The following is a 22,659-nucleotide window of genomic DNA, read 5'->3' on the forward strand; positions in this document are numbered from 1 at the left end:
GATTGAAAATGCTACTCTTAACAATCATTGTTGAATTCTAAGGTAACACTGATTAGCTAATTGAGCCCACCCACTCACAGAACCACACCGCCTGGTAGAATGGATGAACTCCCTCTGCCTTTGCCTGGTGAAGTATGTGACTGTTTTTAGAAGTACACTGTTTTAGCTCCTTGAGGTTTCATTTATAGCATGGACAGGGTAGATGTGATAAATATAGATGATTCTAAAATGAGCTACTGAATGTCCTTCCTCCGGGTAAGTTCTACCTCAGAATTGTTCACTGAAGAGGAGTTACTAGGGCCTTGGGAGAAGTTTGGTCCCTAGCTAGGGTTTGCATGAGTATGTGAGTGAAAAGTACTTGCTCATCAAAATAGTTTGCCTTCATTTTCTGCCCTAAATGGAAGGAATTAATGGTATTTCTGATTGTCGCTGCTGCTGCTTGCCATGGCAGTGGTGGGAGGGTGGAGCGAGTTTCTGTTGTCATTTTAATCAACCCCAGAGGTGTTCTCCAGAAGCCATGTGTGGAGGTGAGGGTTGATCTGTGCTGGTTTCTGAGAATCCTCTTTGTTGCCTTTCTAGTGGCTCCTTAGGACCTTTTTTCTTTTTAAAGAGTTTTACAGCTAATCATTCCATGGAAACAGATGAGGTACTAAAATAAAAAACAGAAATACTGAAAAGTTATAGCACTTACAGCCTTATTATATAAAAGCCATGGCCTTGTATTCCTCCAAACCCTTCACAGAAGTAAGTGAAGGACTGTGGACTTTCTTTTGAATTTCTGAGGTGGAGCTTCCTTCTGACCTCATTTTAGTGGAGCCATTCTTTTCTCTCTGAGGGTCCCTCTTTCCTTCCTGAAAATGCCATCTGTGCAAAAGGATAGTGGTCCTTTGTCTCAATGGGGCACTTTAGAGTTCTAAATACCTCTGTGTATGACATTTGGTTTACTAAACACCTCTTAGCCTTTCTAGATGTGAGTTCAACTGTTTTTTGTTTTTTGTTTTCATTGCTCGATCAGAGAAACCACAGAAGCTGTAGCCTGTCCTGAGTGTGTCCCAGAGCTATAGCCAGTAAGCCTGGAACTAAACCCCAGAAATGGGAATGTCTACCAGAGGCAGAAAATGGCATATTAGCAACTTAGCTCAACAAAGGATACTCACGTTGCCTGTGAGCACATTGACACATTTCTACATCTTGAAAAAAAATTTGTTTAAAATAATTAAGGGCAACATGACACAGACCAAAGAAAACATAGCAGAATATTGAGAGTCTGGTCAAGTGAGGGTAATACAAGTAGTTAATGGAGCAACCAGGCCAAGAAAGCCAAACAAAACAAATGAATTTGACTGACCAGAGAGAGAGCCTACAAGCAACACTAAGGATGGGAGGTACTGGGCAGTGCTAGAGGGGAGAAGGCAGAGCCTTGGTCAATGTTCAGAGGGGAAATGTGAGTAATCGTCAGGATGAGGCTGCTGATGAACCCATGAGAGGTGAGCAAATAGAGCATAGATCTTCAGAGAAAAAAGAATCAGGAAGTTCAGAAATCTTTTGTGTCTTGTAATTTTAATATCACTTACATCCTTAAGTCTAAAATATTTGCCTAGAAGTATGATAGCTGGAATGCTTTCTCAAGTTGACTATAAACACTATGAAGTGTAGGCTTTACTGAGAAAAAAGTGTTGAACGATATCAATATTTTTTCCACAGCTCCAGAAAAAAATGTGTCCAACAAGCACAGTTCCCTCCTTGAATTGGCATCTCAAGTGAAATGGATCATTTTTTGTAGGGAAATGCATTACTGAGTTCTTTGATTTTTTTTTAACTTCAGTAGTCTGGGTTCTCACAGAGTTTTGCTCTGGAAGGGTAGTAGAAGACAAGGACCTTCACACAGCTCCTGTGCATATTCAGTTGCAGTAGCTCCCATTTATTGAGATTTTAGTGCTGCAGGAAGCCAACCTTCAAACAAGGCAGTTGGTAGAAGCAGGCGACCGACTTTTGGAAACGTGGTAGGATTGAAGACCATTATGGAAATGGTGGCTTTCTACAAGGATTCCCCAAAGTCTGATGAAGGATGACAGTGAGGTGGACCGCCTTTCCTTCTGCATTGTTATGAATTGAATTGTGCCCTCCCCACAAATTCTTATGTCAAAATCCTAATCCCCAGTTTCTCAGAATGCAACCTTACTTAGAAATAAGGTTCTTGCCAATGTAATTAGTTAAGATGAGATCATAACAGCATTAGGGTGAGCCCCTAATCCGGCATGACTGATGTCCTTATAAAAAGGAAAAATTTGGCAACTCACCCCCCACCCCCCAGGGAGAATGCCATATGAAGATGAAGACAGAAAGGGTAGCAATGCTCCCACAAAGCAAAGAATGCCCAATGCCAGGAAACTACTAGAAGCTTAGGGAGAGGCATGGTACAGATTCCCCTCACAGCCCTCAGAGGGAACCAATCAGCTGGCACCTTCATTCTGGACTTCTAGCCTCCAGAATTGTGAGACAACACATTTCTGTTGTTTATGCTGTTCAGTCCGTGGTACTAGAAAACAAAACAAGTGTATTGTCTGTTTCTTGTCTGTCTCCTCCAATTCACTTTGCGTTCACTGAGGTCAGGCACTACCACCCAGTCATTTCCAAGTCCTCATCTCATAGAACAGTGTGCAGCACACTGAGGGAACCTCCAAATATTTACTGAATAAGTAAGAAAGTATGTTTGTTTCTACCAATAAACATTTAGGTATCTCTCAGTTAAGAAAGCATATATGCTATTATCCTGATTTTCAAATTTATCCTAAATTAGTAATTTTGACCCTTGATTAGGTTCACGATGGCTTCCCTTAATTCTTCTCCTCAGATCCCACCACTGCCCTTCATTCAGGTTTTTCTGTATTTAAAAAGTTAAACATAGCAATTTTCATAGTGTCTACACGTAAGTGAAACTTTTATCCCACTGTTCTAGGAAAGTTTTCATTTACAATAAAATTTGTATAGGTTGTATCAATATTTGGTTAAGATTTTCTTGCTGGGAAAAAGTAATATTTTAATTGGTGGACAAATAAAGTCAAAGATTCATTTGAATGTAAGGGGTCTAGTCATTGTAGAGATGTATCTTGAGTAAATAAAGAACATAAGTGGACAGTTTATTTAGACAGATAAAAGTGAAGCTTATCCAACACATTGCCATAGACATATATTATCTGGATTGTGTAAACTAGTTATATCAGTAAAAGCTAAAATTGTAGAGATATGTGAGTGAACTGAGATATTTTTGAGCTACAAGTGAAAATGTAGGTCCTTTAAAAATAAACTAGAATAGCATGTATAGCATGTATAATGTTGGGGGGTGCACGGGGAGGGCTGTCCAACAGAGAAGACAAGTAGTGATTTTACAGCATCTTACTATGCTGATGTACAGTGACTGTGATGGGGTTTGTGGGGGGGACTTGGTGATGGGGGGAGTCTAGTAAACATAATGTTCCTCATGTAACAGTAGATTAATTATACCAAAAAATAAAAAATTAATGAAAAAAAAGGTAAACTAGAAAACTCCCTCATAAATGCAAACAATAAAAATATGTCACCCTCAGCATCTATTTACTTGAGTTTTAACTTTTACACCAAGTGGTTAAAAAGCAGAAGAGAAGGAGCTTTCTGGAGAGTCTTAAAGGATGAGATCACTTAGGACACAGAGAAGAGGGGGTAAGTTCTGGGTCAGAGGTGGAAAGAATACCTTCTGTGAGAGTTCTCTAAACCCCTGAGGTAGAAGTCTTTTCTGAAAGCTGGAGATGACCTTAAATATCTTACATCATGGCAACCTGGAAACATTTGTAACTTAATTTATCTTTTGTGTGTCAGTTCCTGTGGTTCTTTTGTGTTTGTTTGGTTGTATTTCTTCTTAAAGAGGAGTTAAATTCTTAGTCCAGTTAAATAAATGGCAGACAGCATGATTTTACATAAAACTTCCATATGAAAACTCATTTGCTTGAATTGTTGTTTTAGCCGTAGTTATATATTTTGCTTAAATATTTAGATTTTTCAGAATGGCTGCATAAAAGATTTTATGCTGAATTCCACCTCTCACCTTACAATTAAGTGAATAGTATTTCCAGAGTACAAGGGTGGTCATATCCTATGTAGCCAGAGGTGACTCTGCAGCAGCCTCTCTCCACGTTTTCCTGGGTAAGATTACTTAACAACAGTGCGAATTGGAGGCAGTGGACTCAAATCTCTTTGAAAAATGTCCAGATTTATTTGACTAAAAGTGATAAAATTTTTCTTTAAGGTTTCTTATTTTCTACATAGCATTTGAGAAAAATCAGTTCAGTTTAAGAAAGTATCTTGAGAAACCTAAAGCGAAATGGAAAGACTTAGAAGAACAACATTTGACCGTGATGGTCGCATCTTAGTGGCGCCTGTCTGATAGAGCCACAAGCAAAACAGACTGCTTACTTTCCCGTTCCCTCATCTCACCCATCTTTCTAGGGGTGAAAAACAGAAGGGCAGTTTGCAGCTCAGAGAATTCTCATTTAACAACTTCAGCTGTGCCCAGAATCTGGCTGTGGTGTATAAAATTACACTTTAACTGTATGCGAGGATATTAACACTTGGCCTTTGCCAGTCTCAAACAGGCACATATATGTGGTATACCCAGTTATTTAACTTTCTAAGATGTTTATTGCTGGAAGTACCTTTTAAACCCCTGGGCCTTAGAATACCATCACTTAATGTGGAATACATCATTCCATACACTTGACTCCATCTTACTATGTCCCATTTATTTACTCATTCATTTATTTAATTAACTCACTCAATTATAATCCAAGCATAATGGATATACTGAGAATTGCACAAATCTTATATGAGTAGTTGAAAAACATTTACAAAGGGAAGCATCTACTTAACCACCACTCAGAATGAGATACCAAATACTACCAGCACCCCAGAAGCCACCCTGTGTCCCCTCCATGTCCTTCTACCCTCAAAGGTAACCACTGCCCTGACTCCTATCACTGTCAATTAGTGCTTCCTGTTCTTGAGTTCTATATACATCATGCCACTTGTACATTTTTTTTCTCTGGCTTCTTTTGTTCAGTGTTGTGTCTGTGAGGCTCATTGCTGCATATGGATGCATGTGGCAGGATTTGTTCTCTTATTGCTATATAGAATTCCATTTTGTGTATTTTAAAGTTTACTTTCTATTCTGTTGCAGATGGACTTTTGGGTTATTTCCAGTTTTTAGCTAATAAGAATAATGCATCTGTGAACATGCTTGGATATGTGCTTAGTGCATGTATATGTGCATGTCTGCTTGGGACTAGAATTGCTAGGTTATAGGATACACATATGTTCAGGTTAGTAGATACTGCCAAGCAGTTTTCCAGAGTGACTTTAAGAGTTTACATTCCCACCAGGAGTGTTTAAGAATATCAGTTATTCTATACCCTCACCAACTTTTTATAGTGGCAGTGTTTTTTTTTCTGATTTATTTTCTTTTACTATTTTTTTTAGCTGTTCTGGGGAGTATGTAGCAATACTTCATTGTGGCCTTAATTTGTATTTCTCTCATCACTAATAATGTTACAATTTTTTTATTTGTTTATTGGCCATTTGAGTAGCCTCTTTTATGAAGTGTTTGTTAAAGTCCTTTGCCATTTTAAAAAATTGGGTGGTCTTTGTTTGACTTTCTGATTTTTAGGAGCTTTTATTATTTTTTTTTAAAAAGTACATTTTCAGATTATGTATATATGACATATTTTATTTATTTATAACTTAGGTGTACTCTTCATAGTCTCTTTTGGTCAATCAAAGTTCTTACTTTTAATGAAACTCAATTTATTTATCTGCTCCATTATTGTACATGTTCTCTTTTGTACTTTTAAGAAATATTTAGGTAATCCGAGGTCCTGAAGATATTCGCTTATGCTACATTCCAGAAGTTTTGTCATTTTACCTTTCACATTTATGCTCCATATGGTAGTGATTTTTGTGTGGTGTGAGGTAGGAGCCAAGGATCTTTTTTTTCTCGAATGGATATCCATTCTTTGGCCCAAAGAATGGCATTAGCAGCTTTGCTATAAATCAGGTGACTGATGTATGTGGGTCTGTGTCTGGACTCTATTTTGCTCATTTTATCTGTTTATCCATCCTTCTACCAAGGGCACACTCTGTTAGTTACTGTAACTGTAATTAAGTCTTGATATCTGGTAGTGTAAGTCCTCCAACTTTCTTCTCCAAGATTGTTTTTACTCTTCTTAGCCTTTTGCACTTTCATTTAATTTTATAATCTACTTGCCAAATGCTACACAAGAAATTTTAGGTTATTAACTGGAGTAACATAAAAACCATAATCTCAATTTATAAGCATAGTATAACTCCCTCATTTCTTCAGGACATCTCCAACCCTATCTCAATAAAATTTTTGAGGTTGTTTTTGTAGTGGTTCATTAGCTTTAGTCTAAGTTTTGTGCCCTCTTTTTAGTAGAGAGCTGCTTCTAGTTTGTATTGAAGCAAAATTTCCTCTAGACTAACACTCTTAAAAAAATATTTCAGAGAAATTCTATTTTGAAACTGAAGAGGAAGTGACCTTTGCACCACAAGGAGGAGGTATAGGGGTTTTCTTGTTGCTGGTTGGAGGTAGGTGAGATGCAGTATGTCTTGTCCAGATGGAGTCTTTGCAATATTCTTAAAAGTAGCAGATGTGTGTGGGAAGAATGAGAGAGTATATTGAGAAGCAGACTGACTGACTTATTGGGTAATCGCATAGTTGAATGAAGAAACCAGTGCATACTTTAAGTGTCTGATCCACATTCACTGACATAAAACAAATGCCCATGCTGAGCAAAGAGATTATGTCCTGGACCTACCTTCCTAAATATTTGACTTTACCTTCACCAATCACCAGAGACTAAATGTTTTAAAATTAATGATCAGAGTGTTATCAAGGTGATAAGTAAAGGATAAATCTGTAGGATTTATTATCAAGCATATTTCTCACTAAATAAAAAATATGCAAAATTTAATAAATCATGCCTGAGTCACTGAGAGCAGACTGTTTTTGAGTTGAAGTCTATTGAAATTGCTTCTAATTATTACTCTGTTTTTCTCCACTTTCCCAGTCATGCTTTGGGAAAGAATATTTCTTACTCATTAACTTCAGTATCTCAGCTCCAATTCACTTCTCACACTGACTCCTGACTCCCTAAAGTCCATTGAAACTGCTCTCATCGTCAAGATACAAAGACCTAATCATTGTCAGATCCAGTAAAAACAATGCACTTCTCCAACTGCTGTTCAATATTTGAGGTTATTGAAATACTCTTTCTCCATAGAACTATTCTGTCATGGCTTGTGTGACATTTATTATCCTCTCTTGTTCCTTTTTACTCTCAGACTGTCACTCTCAGGCCATTTCTCAGGCTGTCTTCATTCCATAAATGTTGATATTGCAAATGGCCAGCATCAGACTCACTGCTTTCTCACTGGGAACTCTCATTCTGGTGGAGCTCATTCACTTCCGTGGCTTATTTGCCAGTTGGTATTCTGATGTTTTTGAAGGCTATTCTTGAAGTATTCTACATTGTAAATACCTGTGTCCAACTACCTGTTGGATTTCTCCATTTAAGTGCCCCAATGACACCTTAAACTTAATATGTCAAAAAGTGAGACTTTTTAACACGCTCTGCATCTTGGTAATTGGCACCCTCTCCAGTAGGCCTGAAACCTGGAAGTGATGATTGACTCTGCTGCCTCCTTTGTCCCCCATATCCAGTGACAGCATCCTACCTAGCTTTCCCCCTTAATGTCCTCAGTATCCTCCAGTCTAGGTCCTCCTCTATTTCCGCTGTCTTTTTTCTGTTCTCACATCTGGCTTACTGAGACAGCCTCCTCCCTAGCCTCTCTGCCTTCATTATTGTCACCCCCCAATCCATTATCTGCTGTCAGGGTGATCTTTCCCACATGTGCTGCTCCTCTATTTAAAACTCTACAATGGTTCTATTCCTCCTTTAGGAAAAGCCAAGCTCTTTAACACACCTTTCAAAACCTTGTCATATTCGAGCCCCTCTCTGCTTTCCCAATCTCCTCTCCTGACATCACTCCATTTCCATGTGACACACCTGGTATCCAGAACTGCTTGCAGTGCCTTCCTTCACTCTGCCTCCCTTCAGAAGAGCTGCTGCATCTGCCTGGAACAGGCCCTCTGCCCTCCTTCCAGGGACTGCCAAGTGCAGAACTCAACTCAGATGGGACATGCCCCAGGAGAAACCTTTTCTCATCCTTCCCTACAGTCTGGATTTCATTACAGTCCAGTACAAGTCTTTCTTCACTCTGATCACCACACTCTGAACTTCTTGAAGGCAAGGAACATGTCCTTTATACTTGTATGCTCCCTATGTGGTTGCTTTTATAAATGGGCACTGCTCTGGGCTCTGGGAATGCAAAAATGAGTAAGACATCATCTTTGCCCATGGGGCTCACACAGTGTAGAAGATGAAACAGAAACATCAACACATAATTACAGTGCAATTTGATGAGTGCCACATTACAGGTATTTTTAAAACATGGAGGAAGGAGCACCTGAATCTGGGTCTGAGAGAGTTATATTTAAGTGTATACAAGGGATCTCTAGAGAAATGACATGTGGAGAAATAATCCTCCAAGATCCTCTCCAAGAAATTCCTGGCAATCCTGTAGCCAGTTATACCAGTCGCTCTCTAGAGATTGTTTACTCAGCTTTTCAGATGCAGAGAATTGTACAGGAGTGAAAATATTTACCAATGGTACCTGAACATACAGATAAACATTATGTGGTTCGGGTAGAGAGTTATATGCATTAAACTTAGTTGAAACTTGAAAGAATCAGCATTTTATTTTGTGTGTCCAGGAGCTCTTTGACAAAAATCTTAACTCTAATTGAAGCAAGAGTCCATCCTGACTTTGTCTGTAAATGTTTGTCTTTATGGCAAATAAGAATCTAAAGCCTTGAAAAGCTCTATCTAGGTCTTTCTCAAATATAATGTTGAATCCCAGAAAACAATCCCACAAAGCAGGATCTTCACATTTTAGTTTCCTTCCACCCACCTCCCAGGACAGGACACTTTATGGTTGAGAGCTATTCCATAGTTATTCTGCCTGTTACTCTGGACCAAGGTAATCTAGTCTTTATATAGGATTGCCTACAGTGGGGACTCATACTGGTGTCTGTAGACTCGAGGGACCACGATTGGGCTTCAGGGGGTTTGGACAGTCCCTAAAATTCCCTGCAAAATTCAGTATGTATGCATATGGAGAGAAAGGCCATAGTTTACATCATGTCCTTAAAGCTCTTGTATCTTAGAGAACCACTTGTTTATGCACTTTGGTTTATGTTCTTTATATTTATTCATTGACTAATCATTCATTGAGGATGTAGGTAGTAGGCATTTTGCTCAGTGTGGATTTACTATTGTGATGTGTGTTGCCACAATGCACGGAATGATTCAGATTCCAGTTAGCAATTATTTGAGAGCCTAGATTCCAAGTGCTTCCACATGCAAGATCTCATTTAGCCTTAACAGTCATTCTGTGTGGTAAATATTCTTATGACCATGTTACAGAAGAGAAAACAAGCTCAGAGTATAAAAAGAACTTTCCTAACTGGGAACTCCAGCAGGTAAACGGGGCCTAAGGCTATATGGATGAATGGAACAATATGCAGTGCCCCATGAAGCTTATAGTATAGGGCAAACAGGAACAAACACCTAAATACAGTTGTATAGATGCAAGAATAAAGGAATATATAATAGAAAATCTTGACACCAAGTTCACTTCACATGTCAAGAAGAGAGAGAAACTGGGTTTTGAAGAATGAGTAGACTAGATGGACTGGAATTAGAAAAGCATACCAGATCATTTGCAAAATGCAGATACATGAGCTAGTCTACTTGTGAAAAAAATGATAGTGGTTTGGAATGGTGAGCACACAAATAAATAATCACTGCATAGAAAGGGATATGTCAGAACATCAGGTTCTGCCCTATATGTTCTCAGATATATTAACATATCTACAATTTTCGTCTAGAAAGCAGCCCAGGCTATAAAATTTTTAAAAATTGTAGATATTTTTCTGAAGCTGATTCAGTAGGTATATCCCTCACATAATGGGACGTACTAGAATGATTTTTTGATTGTGAATTCTTTAGGACAGAAAAGTACTATAAACATCTTTTTAACCTAATCTGATTACAAACAAAATCCCAAGCCTAACAACCAACCCAAACCCATGGGTAACTACTTCGTCCATTTCATGGTCCTGAATAGCAGGAAAATAGTAGAAAAAGTACATCTTCAATCTAAGCTATCAAAACACAGACCTGCTTTCAAAAATCTTATCGGGATAATAAGTTTAATGGTTGCTCTTCTTCCTCCTGAAAAACAGCATAACTAGTTAAAACAATGCTAGAGAATTCCTAAGGGGAAACACTGTAAGAGCCTTTGACACAATTAGTTTACACTTTTACTTGCTGTTTTAGCTACAAGTTTTCAACAAGTTCTCAGAAATAGGAATGGAAAAATTCCTCTGCTTCCACTTTAAAGTACGTGGAAAAGAAAATGCATAAAGGTGGGAGTGGTGACAGGGAGAGAAAGAAAACATGAGCAAATAGGAGGCCAGCACTGTTTTTATTTTATTAACAATCAGACATATGAGTTACAATTTGAATAAAATGGTCAGGTTTTTAAGTGTGTATTTTTCCACTTGAAAAAGTCAGTTAAATTACAAAAAATGTTTTAATGGATGTCAGCGCACAGGTAGGTACTCAATTATAAGAACATGGTATGGCATATTATAAACCATTATAATATCATGATCACCAACTGTTTAAAGAATTCTGGCTAAAAGCTTTATTTTTAGATCATTATTTCTTTATATAACTGTTTTATATAAATTTAAGATCACGCTGTATATAAAATGCCTTTCTGTGCCTGTATGTTTTCATCTATAGCATTGGGGGTATTGGAGTACCTGGGCCACAGGCTTGATGTTAGGATTAATTGAAAGGGGTTTACAGAGTGCCCAGCACAGGGCCTGCATGCAGTCAGCATTAAGATAATGTTAATGGTTGCTGTCATACTTTTGGTTAGTTTTTGTTACCTGCTTTTTGCACTTGATTATCTGCCATTAGCATTTTCTCAAGTGTTTAACTATTATTCAAAGACATGATGTTTCACAGATATTTATAACATTCTACCATTCCTTCAAGATTTAAATAATGTCATCCTGGTCAATTTAGCTGTTTCAGATTGTTAATGGTACAAATCCCCTGAAATAAACATTCTTGTCCTTAAGTCTTTGTGGCCAAGTAAGATGCATTTCTAAAAGTATTCTAAAAGACTTAAGATTCACATGTCCAAATTACATCCCTAGAAGACTATGCCCATTTGGAAGTTCCCATTTCTATTAGTGTTTAAATAAGAATTAAATAAATATGAACGAATGTGGAGAAATTAAAGAGAAATCTCTGAATTTCAGAACCAGCTTATTTGCATTTGTTTTTTCCATAGGAGGCAAGGTAAATACATTATGATCTCCCTTATTTTTCATATTCAAAAGAAATTTTTGTGTGTTGTAATAAAAGCATTGCATTGAAGTCAAGAAGCCTGATTCCTATACTAACTGATGTAGGAATATATACAAGCTTGGGAAGTCACTCTACCTTTCAGTCAGAGACTCACAATTTGTGAAATGGTGTAACAATACCTATCTTGAAGGCCTTTTGTGGCAGTTGAGTAAGACTGTCATGGAAATCACCAAGCAAAGGTATTGGCACACAGAAGCACTTGTTGTTGACCACAATGTTGTTGACCAAGAATATAATTTTTGCTGAAGAGCAAGCTTTCAGCCTTTCTCAGTTTCTTCATCTGTGGATTCGCAAAGTAGTAAAGTTTCCATCAGGGGCCCTGGATGCTCCAACTTGATGTGCTTCTGTTCCTGCTTGCCCCTGCCTTGTTCCTCACACTTAACCGAGCATTGATGATACAGAAGTGAATACAATGTCATCTTTGGCCTTGCTGGGTTCATGATCTACACAGGAAGTAGTTACCATCTTTTTTGAATGAAATTCTTCTCTTTATATGTAGTGAACTTTTTTTGTGCTCTTCACTTGAGCCATCTGGGTAGGTATTCAGGGTAGAAAATGAGTAATGATAAAACCAGGCCCAACCCCTGACATGGTAAGAATATGGTGTTAATTGGCATACATTGGTAGAAATGGGTAGAAAGAGTCTGGGCTTTCAGTTGAAAGATCTGCATTCACCTTTAGGCTTCTAATGATACTTGTTGAATGAGTTAGAGCAAGGTAGGTGCCTGTGTTCTAAGCAAGAAAATGAAAAAAGATAAAATTCAGTCATTTATTTGTTTGGCAAGTATTTATTGAGTGCCAGGCATTCAGCACTGAATTAACATTTAAAGCAAATTCCTGCCCTCCTGGGGTTCAGAGTCTACTGAGAAAAGGGAGAGGGTATAAAACTGCTTATAAAAAAAAATAGGCAGTAAAGGGAGCTAGGGTGTGTTGGGGAGGAGGGTTGCAATTTTACAGTTTCAAGGAAGGCCTCACTACAAGCTAATGTTCTAATGAAGGATGTGAGGAGGTGATTCAGGGAAGCAGCAGGTATGGAGGGCCCAACTGGGAGTACAGTGGGACTGGAGCAGAGTGAGTGGGGCAGGATAGTAGGGGTCAGAGAAGGGCCTTGTGAGACACATTACTAAGGACTTTGGCCTTTACTGCACCACAGATAGGAAGACTTTGAAGAAGTCTGAGCAGAGTGACATGATTTGATTTTTAACAGCCACATTCTGACTGCTGTACAGAACAGAGTGGAGCAGTAGAAAAACAGGGTGGTCAGATGGGAGGCTTTTCCAGCAACCCAGGTGAGAGTCATGGTGACATGGCCATGGTAGAAGTGGTAGAGGTAGAAGTGGAGCAAAGTATTAGACTCTGGAGCTGAGTTTTTAAGATACAGCCAACAGGATTTGCTAATGATTGCCTTAGCAGAATTTGGGAGCTGTGTAGAAAGCCAGAGCTACTATAGATTGACTGAGATGTAGAAGACCATGGAAGAAGCAGATGTATTGGAGGAACACAAGGAGTTCAGTTTTGGACTTGTTAAGTTTGAGGTGCTTGTTGACATTCAAATGTGCATAGGTAGTTGTACTTCAAAGGAGAGGTCACAGCTTTAGCTATAAATGTGGAGTCATTATCATAGAGGTGGTATTCAAATTCAGGAGAGTTTATCAGATCTCTGCCCACTGCGAAAGACAAGAGGTCCAATGACTGAGCCCTGGGGTATACCAGTTTATAGGTTGAGAAGGTCAGGAGGAACCAGCAAAGAGACAGAAGGAGTGTCAAGTGGGAACGGAGAAAAGGCCAAGTTGAAACAAACTATGTAAAATTACATTATATGTCATAAACTATCATACAAATGGTCAGTATATAACTACCATGCCCTTTTGGAAAAGTACAGTGTATTGTGATTTTTGGTACAAGATCTGATTAGGGTATATTTCACATATAGCCTTTTCCCTGTTCACTGTGTTTACCATCAAAAACATACCTTTTTACATAAATGATGGCCTCATGACCTAAAAGGCAAATAATTTTTCTACCTGGTATTGATTCAAGCACAAAGACAATTTGTGCACCACTGTAGCTGGTTGCATGCAGCCCTGTGCAGAATGTTTCATGATAATGTTCAACCAGAAATGGTGATCTCAGCCTCTAAATTTGCTACATAAATACACAGTGAATCAGAGAAACACAAAAAGAATTTAGGTCTGCAGAGATTAAAATATTACTGAAATTACATTATTTACAATATGCTTTTAACATGGAGGTAAGACATACTTGTTGTTGGATTTTGGCCAGTTTTTCTGTTACAGACAATTTCCAGAAAATAATAAGTGTATATTGTCATCACATACACATATTATCATTACATATGTGTAGAGAGCTTTTCCACATATTGAGTTTTATTTAGTCAATCTACAGAACTTAGTTTAGTAGTTTGAGGACATTGTGCTAAGTGAGATAAGCTAGCCAGAGAGGGACAAATACTGCATGATTCCATTGAAATGAGGAATCTAAAATAAACTCACAGAAGCAGAGAGTATAGTATAGTGGTGGTTGCTAGGGGCTGGAGAGAGGGGGAGATGAGGCTTTCCTAATCAACAGGTGTAGAGTATCAGTTACACAAGATGAATAAACTCTAGAGATCTGTTGCACAACATTGTGCCTGTAGTTAATAATACTGTATAGTACACTTAAAACTCTGTTAAGTGGGTAGATCTCATGTTAAGCATTCTTACCACACAAAATAAAAAAGAATAAAAAATTAATATAGTAGCATAACCTAAAGACATCATTTATGTTGCTTTATGATTGATAGTGTTAATAAGTAAGTTAATCATAAGACCCTATTTATAGTTTTGCAACAGAGAGGAACTTGGGACCCTAATTAAAATCATTGCCAAAGACCCTCCTATACTGTGCTTCTGGACAGTGTCCCAAAGAAAGAATTTTCATAGTATTTTCTCTTTGTCACTTACTAACAATTTTCAAAGATCATGTCTGGGAGCACTGTGGCTACCAGAGGATCCTAGATTTTTGCCCATAAGTGCTTAGTTTAAATATCATACACTCCATAAACCTTGCAACAAAGATCTTTAAAATAGGTATTGGTAAAGGCTAAGCAATTTGAAAGTATGTAATAATTTTCATAATATGCCACCCTCTTGAGAGATATCCATCCATAAGCAATGCTTGGGTAAGTAGAGTAAAATCCACTTCTGAGTAGGGGGTGACAACACTAGTACAAAAGCTCACAGACGCTTGAACTGGTCATAAGAGATTCATGATCAGTTGCATGGTGTGAAGCAGTAGTGCTTTCTATACTCCAAGAGTCGAGGTGGGCTTTACAACACTCTGCACCTTCTCTTAAGATGAAGAGAAGAGCAGTTACGTGTTTGCAGAACTCCTGAACACTTTGAGCTTAGTTATCTAAGTGGCTTATTCCTTCATCCGATGTGTGGACTTGGAGGCTTCTGCCTGCCTAAAAACTCTTGGACAGAGCCATTCTACCCTACCCAGTATACCAACTGGTGTGCTTAGCACAGTCATATCAGAACAAGGCAAAGTAATGCCACTAACAAGAAAGAATTTTATGGTTCGACATTTGGGAAGATTTCATTCAGGTTGTTTTGAAGTAAAAAGAAAAGTTGGGCTTTGTATGCTGACCTAAATATTCTGTTCTGGCCTCCTTTACCCTAACACAAAAATCACAAATGAGTAGCAAATTAGACCACCTTGAACATTCTATCATATTTAAAATAATAAGACAATAACTCTAACAGTTTTCTTGATTTACTACCTATAGTAGATAATATAAAATAAATGACCCAAGTCAGAAAATAGGATGCATTTTGCTAGTCTGAATAGTTAAAAGCAAGTGTTCTTGCTTGATTATTCTGCCTTTCATTAGAGTAACTGAAATAGGGTCAGTTTAATAGCAATGCTACTAAATCAATGAAGTCATGCTGAATTAAATGAGATACATTTTGTCTCTCAGCTGCACATTCACCCTACAGTACCTGCTCTACCATCATGAACTGGGCTATTAAGGATTTCTCCTTTGCAGTGAGGATGACGTTAAACTTTCTCAGTAGAGGGCACTGAAGGGGCATTGCAGGAGGAAGGAGCTTCACTTAATGTACCAGCTGCTGCCCATTGATCAGCTGCAGGGATTGCTCCTCCTCAGCCACATGCAGGGGACGTGTGGTCCTTTGGTGACCACCTCCCTGCCACCCTCCCCACAAGGGCATCACATGCTCCAGGTGTTCTGTCCACAGGGTCCTCAACTGTGCAGCTGCACATCAGCTGAGGCTGTGTGTGCACCTGGGAGGGTGGCTCCCTGCCCATCCAGTGACCAGATCTTGCCCAAGCAACCCAGAACACTTCTCCACCATCCAACAGGCTGCAGACACCTTCCAGTGAGGTCTGCAGCCCATCCTATGGAAGGGAGCCCCTTCTAAGTTCTTCCCCTGAGCCCCAGAGTATCTTCTAGAGTTCTCTTTACATCTTATAACTGCTTTCCTCTGCTAGCTTAATCATTCTTTTTATTAAACACACCCTGTTTTTTGTAAAAACAAAACAAAACAAAAAAAGCAATGAAGTCATTTCTAAAACCTAACAAACTTAGAGTTCCGGTGTTCTAAATGTCACCAAGTTTTTAAAGCACCAGAAAATCATATGTTGCATTTTAGTTATGACTCAGAATTATATCCATTAAACTACTTTTAAACTTGTAAGGAAACTTGTTTCTTAATAGAAACTTAAGGTGATAACTATGTTAAGAAAGTATGGTTGTATTTATTTTATTACCTAAGTAATTGAAAATAGGATGTATTTCTTAGCTTCATAACATAATAAATAACAGTATCATTTCTTCCTTTTTAAAAAAGTTTCATACTAGTCTAAAGGATAGGAGCATATACCTACATCAATCTCATTCCAAGTTAATACTCTGAGCTCCAGGAGACATACGTAAGAGTGTTCATTGATAAAGGCATCATTAGTTTTACTAGATAATGACATTACTTTCCAAAGGGATTAAACCAAAATATATTGCCACTAGCATTGTTCCCTATCATCTTTCATTCCCAATATTATCAGACTTTTATGTGTCATTAATAAAATTATAAGATGTCTTAGAGACCTTTAATTTTGTTTGAGATGTACATTGTCACTTCAGTTGGGTGGTGCTTGGACTCTTCCAGCACTAACTTCATGCTTCCACAGGCTTAAAGGAACTTGGGATTTTATAAATATTCTCAATCTAAAAATGAATATTGTGGAGTCATAGATGAACTAGTGCAAAATAAAAATGAAGAGAATGGTTCATCTTATACCCTTTTAGCATCTGTACGAGTAAACTTCATAATGACATATTATACAAGTTAATATGGTAGAACAATGGCCCATTTGAGTTAAAAATAGGAAATATTGTCTGATAGGGAGTAAGAACTCTCAAAGACCATCTAGAAGTCCTTCTCTTCTGTTTCTGAAGGTAGAAGTCAGCATCTAGAAAGAAGGAACTGCCTTTCAGTTCCCTGCCAAGTATTTACTACGATTGTATAGACATAGCCTTTATGTACACTCAGTGTTAGATCAAAATGAACAGGTTTGTAAATATTTAAAATAGAAACTTCTAAGGGCAGGGACCACATATTTATTGGCTTTATTAAAATAGTTTATCTGCTCTTTATATAATTTATTTTATTATATCCAGATCGAGCATGGGTTATATATATGATTATCTGATTTATATCATCTAATCAAGTAACATCAGATTTGGTCTTAATTCAGGTCAGGGTCTTTTTTTATTTAGGTTTCAGATTTAGCTCTTTAACTATTGATCATGTTCAGCATGTGAATCACCTGCTGAAGTAAACTTACCGTGAGTAAAATGTTAGTGGGATAAAATAACATTTTACAGTATTGTAAAATTTAATGTACTTCAGAACAGGTTTGTGTGTCAATACATCTTTTTTTTCCCATTAAGTATTCATCACTCTTATTGTGCTTAAATCTGAATCTCATGTACTTAGCAGATATAAATTCTGTCAAGTTAGAGGTCAGACACATCTAAGCACATAGGCATTTGTAGCACAGCATACAATCACTTAATAGTCTGCATTTCTGCATTAGTAGTTCACTAAGTGCTTTGTTAATCAATAGTTGTTAATCAATAAATGTTATATCAATCAGTGCATGTTTAATTCAGTGTTCAAAAAGGATTCCCACTAATATTAATAGTTTAAAAATCTTTAAGCCTATGTAAGTTTTGAGTAGCTCACAGTATCAGTGAAGCAGAGTGAAAACACCCAAGGGAAATTTTCTATCATTATTTGCAGAATAGAATGGAGCCTCTGGAAAGGTCCCTGCTGTACTCTTAACGGGTTGTGCTGGAATGTGGCATGATTGCACCCATCGCTTTGTGAAGCATATCCAAATGCCTTCTTTAGGTGGCTGCTGTCCTTGCTACTGATATATTGGAAGCCATTATGTGATATTGTAACAAATTTTGTTGACAAGCTGTCCTTTCCAACGCTGCTAATCTAAGTGCGTTATTTCTGACTGAAAAGCTTATTTTTTTTCTTTCTGTCTGAATAGATTGCCTGCCAGTGGTGACTTATGACTTACTTCATCGATTTTCAGTAATGAGATAGAGCAGTATGAGGTAAATGTCTGTGTACACAGGCAAGGATTCTAAATCACATTCCGAAAACCACAGACTGGGTGATGCAGTGAGTCCATCTCCTCAAAAATGTTTGTGGTGAAGGTTCCTTGAAAAAGCTTGAACTTAAAGCACATCACTTAAATGGCAGATTTAGAAAAATAAAGTTTACAGTCATTAGAGTAAGAAAACCATATTGGCTTGTTCAGGCTAAGCCTCTCCAAACATAGTAGAGGATAATTTACCAGCCATTGTGCTGATGGGTAGAGTCTTGGTGGATGAAGGAGGCAAACAGAGCCTTGGAACTTGGAAATGCATTGATTTCTCTGCAAAGTAGCAGACAAACACGCATGTAACTGATGGACTCCCATGGTGGTAGAATTGTTACAGATGATCAAATGTCTCAGGCAAGGAAGGCACTGGAAACAAATGCAAAGGAAATCCTCCCAAAATGTATTCAGATGATTTCATACTGAGTCACTGTCTCATAGTGCTGAAGTACTTCTGGCATGCACTCTTAATAATGTAAGATATAGGGAAATACATACATATATATATATACATACACATATATACATATATATATGGAAAAGGAATTATGCACTATTAAAAAGTACACTTTTGTGGAATGGGAGGGAATCCCTTGAAGATTGTGTTTTATAGTATTACTATTCTATGGCTTTTATGTTCTTTCCACATGTCATTCAACTCCTTGAATCAAAAATTCACTCTTTATTGAACACCAGATATTGACATGGGTTGATTTCTTCCTTATTTAAATCTTCCCTTGAATTAATGCTTTTATCCATATATAGAGGACTCTCCCAGGCTTTGTCTTATGATATCTATAAATCTCACTGCCTTCTTTCCATATGTTCTTTCCCCAGTTTTCTTTCATTACACGATCCACATCATTCTAGTTTCCATTGCTACACATCAGAGTTCTGTCTTCTTGTTTCTTCTGTCTACCTTGTCTAAAATTAACTAAAATAAGCAAAATCTCCAAAGCAAATGTTATGGAACCCTTGATGTTACTCTTATGAAAGTATAATATAGTAGAAATGTGGTATGTGGTAGATACAAATCATTGGAAATCTTAATCCCACAGATCAAGACAGATGTACTCTGGTCATTTTAAATTCATGTAAGTAATGATTCCATCTATTACTTAAAGTGCTGCTTTTCCTACTTTGGTGCATTCTTTATTCTTTCCGAGTTTGGCTATTTAGGCAGAAATTTAAAAATTAGCAGCTAAAGTAATGAATGACATAACATGATATATAGACACTAGCTCTGGTGCAATTACATATAATTGAGGATATTGAAGATGATTTAATGAAATGCAATAAAACTTATTCTGGATAAACTCTGTCATCTATGTTTGGTAATAAGTGGTAGAAGTCTAATGAATCTGCCCTGTAGTACAAACAGAATTCTGATAGTTTCATGCATTCCAGAGAAAAAAGGAAAATAACATTAAATTACTTTAATGAAAAACACTTACATTTAAGAAAAGATAAGAATATGAATGGAGTTTGGATACATTTCCGTACTTGTGGAAATGAATCCTCAATGTAAAATGACTCCGTTAATAAGCTATTTTTTCCTGATAGGAAGAGTTGAGGGACTGAGTGGAGACAAGATGCAGAAGGAATTAAACAGTAGAGAACATTCTAAGAGGAACAAATGGTAGAGTGACTAAAAAATATCCTGTTTTTTTTTTTTCATTCTGATAAATCCCTATTTATATTTCTTGGAGAGATATGGTACATTTGACCACTTCATTTTTGCATGTGATACAAAATAATAAGAGCAACCAGCCTGCTAAGAATTCAAAGCCAGATGGTGTATGTGTGTGTCATGCTGAGTTGATGGTTTGGAAATGCCAGCTCTGCAGAATGGCTAGAGCTGAATAATGCTTCAAGGTAATCCTACTTAAGATTCACTTGTGCATCTCCATATGAATTTCACAGTCTTAAGTTAATTTAGTGAATTTTAAGTTGAAATGGGCAATGTGATACACATATATAGGCAATAGAGTAAAAGGTCTCTAATGTGATTTGTTAGCTGTCAGCTCAAATCAAATTCTAATCAAGTAGCAGAAATCTAAAGTGGTTTAACAGTCTTGGCGTAACTGTTTCTTAGATGAGCAAGTAATTACAAACCAGTCCATGGCTCTCCCCAGGTAATGGTGAACTGTTCCATAATTTTTAGGGATTATTTTTGGAGGATTAGCCAGTGTGAGTTAAAAAATAAATTCATTAAAAAAATCACAAAACCCTACAATTCTTTCTCTGTCTCCTGATGTTTGGAAATGAGGAGAAAATCATTTTGTTGTCCGCCTTTCCCTAATCTCCACAATACTCACTTTGAGGAAGGTTTCCACAGCAGTTCAGGTGAGGTGGGGGTCATCTGGGGGCCACAAGCAGAGTAGTGCTAGTGGGGAGGTCTGCAGATGGGGGTAGGGGGCCACCAGGTCATAATGAGGGGGCTGCTGTGTCAGGTGACGCTATTGGATAAGAAGAAGGTGAATCAGCTGTAGAAAGGATAAGACTTCATAACACCATGAATTCTATAAATTTGGCAAAATGTTGCTTAGGCTATTACATTTATATTCACAGAATTTCTTTTGCTTTTTTCTTCTGGAATACAACATTTTGTTTCTCCCCTTTCTTTTGCATTTTAAGGTTCCCCCACTTCTTAAATCTTTATAAAAGCATCTATTTCCCAAGAATCAGTGAATCATCTGTTTATTTAACAAACATTTCTTGAATAGTTTAGCCCCAAATTAAATCAGTTTGATTCCTCTGTTTGCTACATATTTAAGATCATTATGTCTTCTTACTGAGTTGAATTTTTTATCATTATGAAGTGTTACTCTTTATTTTTTGGTAATATTCTTGAAATCCATTTTTGGGCATTCATAGAGCTGTTTCAGCTTTCTTATGATTAGTGTTTATAACCATTTACTTTGAACAAATCTATATTATTATATTTAAAGTGCTTTTGTTTGTTTTTTAAATACAGTCTGTCAATCTCTGATTTTTAATTGGAGAGTTTAAACCATTTGTATTTAATGTAATTATAGGCATGTTTATTAGTTCCCTGCATTTCTTTATATTTTACTTTATATAAAGAAAATTTATCCTTAAAATTGTCTTTCCATTTTTTGAAATTTATCTTATTGGTGTGAAAATGTAGAATTTTTTTTTCTGGTTCCTTTTTTGTGTTTAATGCTCTACTGTGAGAATGAAAACTCGATGTATGCTTAGAATTCCTTGTATGAATATAACATAATTTATTTATCCAGTCAACTATTGAGACATTTATATTGTTTCAGCCTTGTTGAAGCAGTGAATGCTGAATTATGCTTAACTTTCACATGGCTATGACTAATATGCATGTATGAGAGTTTCCATAGGGAATTACTACCTTCATAGTGAAGTCACTAGATAATAGAATATATGCATCTTTACCTCACTAGATATTGCCAATTGTTGAAAATGGTTGTCCCAATTTGCATTCCCATGATAAAGTTCCTGATTATTTTGTACCCTTACAACCCTTGGTATTGTCAGAATCAAATTATGAGTAATTATATGGGTGAGAATTATGTCATAAATTTGCATTTCTTTGGTTATTTATCAGGTAGGGCACCTTTTAATATGTTCACTGGCCAGATTGGCTTGGGGATTACCACTCTCCAGTCCAATAGTATGGTCACATCCACTTCTCAAACTCCATTAGGATTGACATAAAGATAAAACATGTAAAGGATAAGATATGCTATGGAAAAGTTTCCTATGTATGAAATTATTCCCTGAGTCATTTATATTATTTCTGGTCATCACACCATGGTTGTTCAGTTGGGCCATACTCAGTTGTGACGGTCTCAGCTTCTCCTACTCTAGTTTTCTGGTTGTAGAAATAACAATAATCTTAAGTCATCAAAGTTAAAAGATTGGCTAAGATGTAAGGAAGAACAGAACATTACTCTTGCTAAGATGGGCTAACAATAGCAGGGTTTGGTGAGCTCCAAAGAGCACAGCGATTGTAATATATATATAATAACACTGTAGGATTTTTGTTTATTTGACTAAGCCAAATGGTGATAGAATTTCTATTATTTGTAATGTTCAAAGTGGCTTAGACACAAGTTTGAACAGAATGATTGACAATCAGAGTGTGCCAGTGCTCTGCCAAGGGATGGAACCTGGTGGTTTTGAGGGCCCTTCTTCCCTTTGTTCTGTGCCTCAGTAAGGAACCCAGTAGGGCCTTCACAGATTCTTTCCACAGCCAACAGACACTTATAAAAATAATATTTGCAATGTTTTATAAAGAGATAATGAGTAAAATTGTACCTTTTACAAATATATCATTAGTAAATTATTTCTG

The 22,659-nt window shown here is 37.2% G+C and overlaps 1 protein-coding gene across 10 annotated transcripts in view; it reads left to right on the top strand.

The window, feature by feature from the left end:
• The window catches only part of AIG1 (androgen induced 1), a 237,581-nt gene that overhangs the window by 27,928 nt on the left and 186,994 nt on the right, over positions 1–22,659 (top strand). The window lies entirely within an intron of this gene.

The sequence above is a fragment of the Manis javanica genome, chromosome 13 (assembly GCF_040802235.1).
Source record: "Manis javanica isolate MJ-LG chromosome 13, MJ_LKY, whole genome shotgun sequence".
In the NCBI taxonomy this organism is placed as follows: Eukaryota; Metazoa; Chordata; class Mammalia; order Pholidota; family Manidae; genus Manis; species Manis javanica.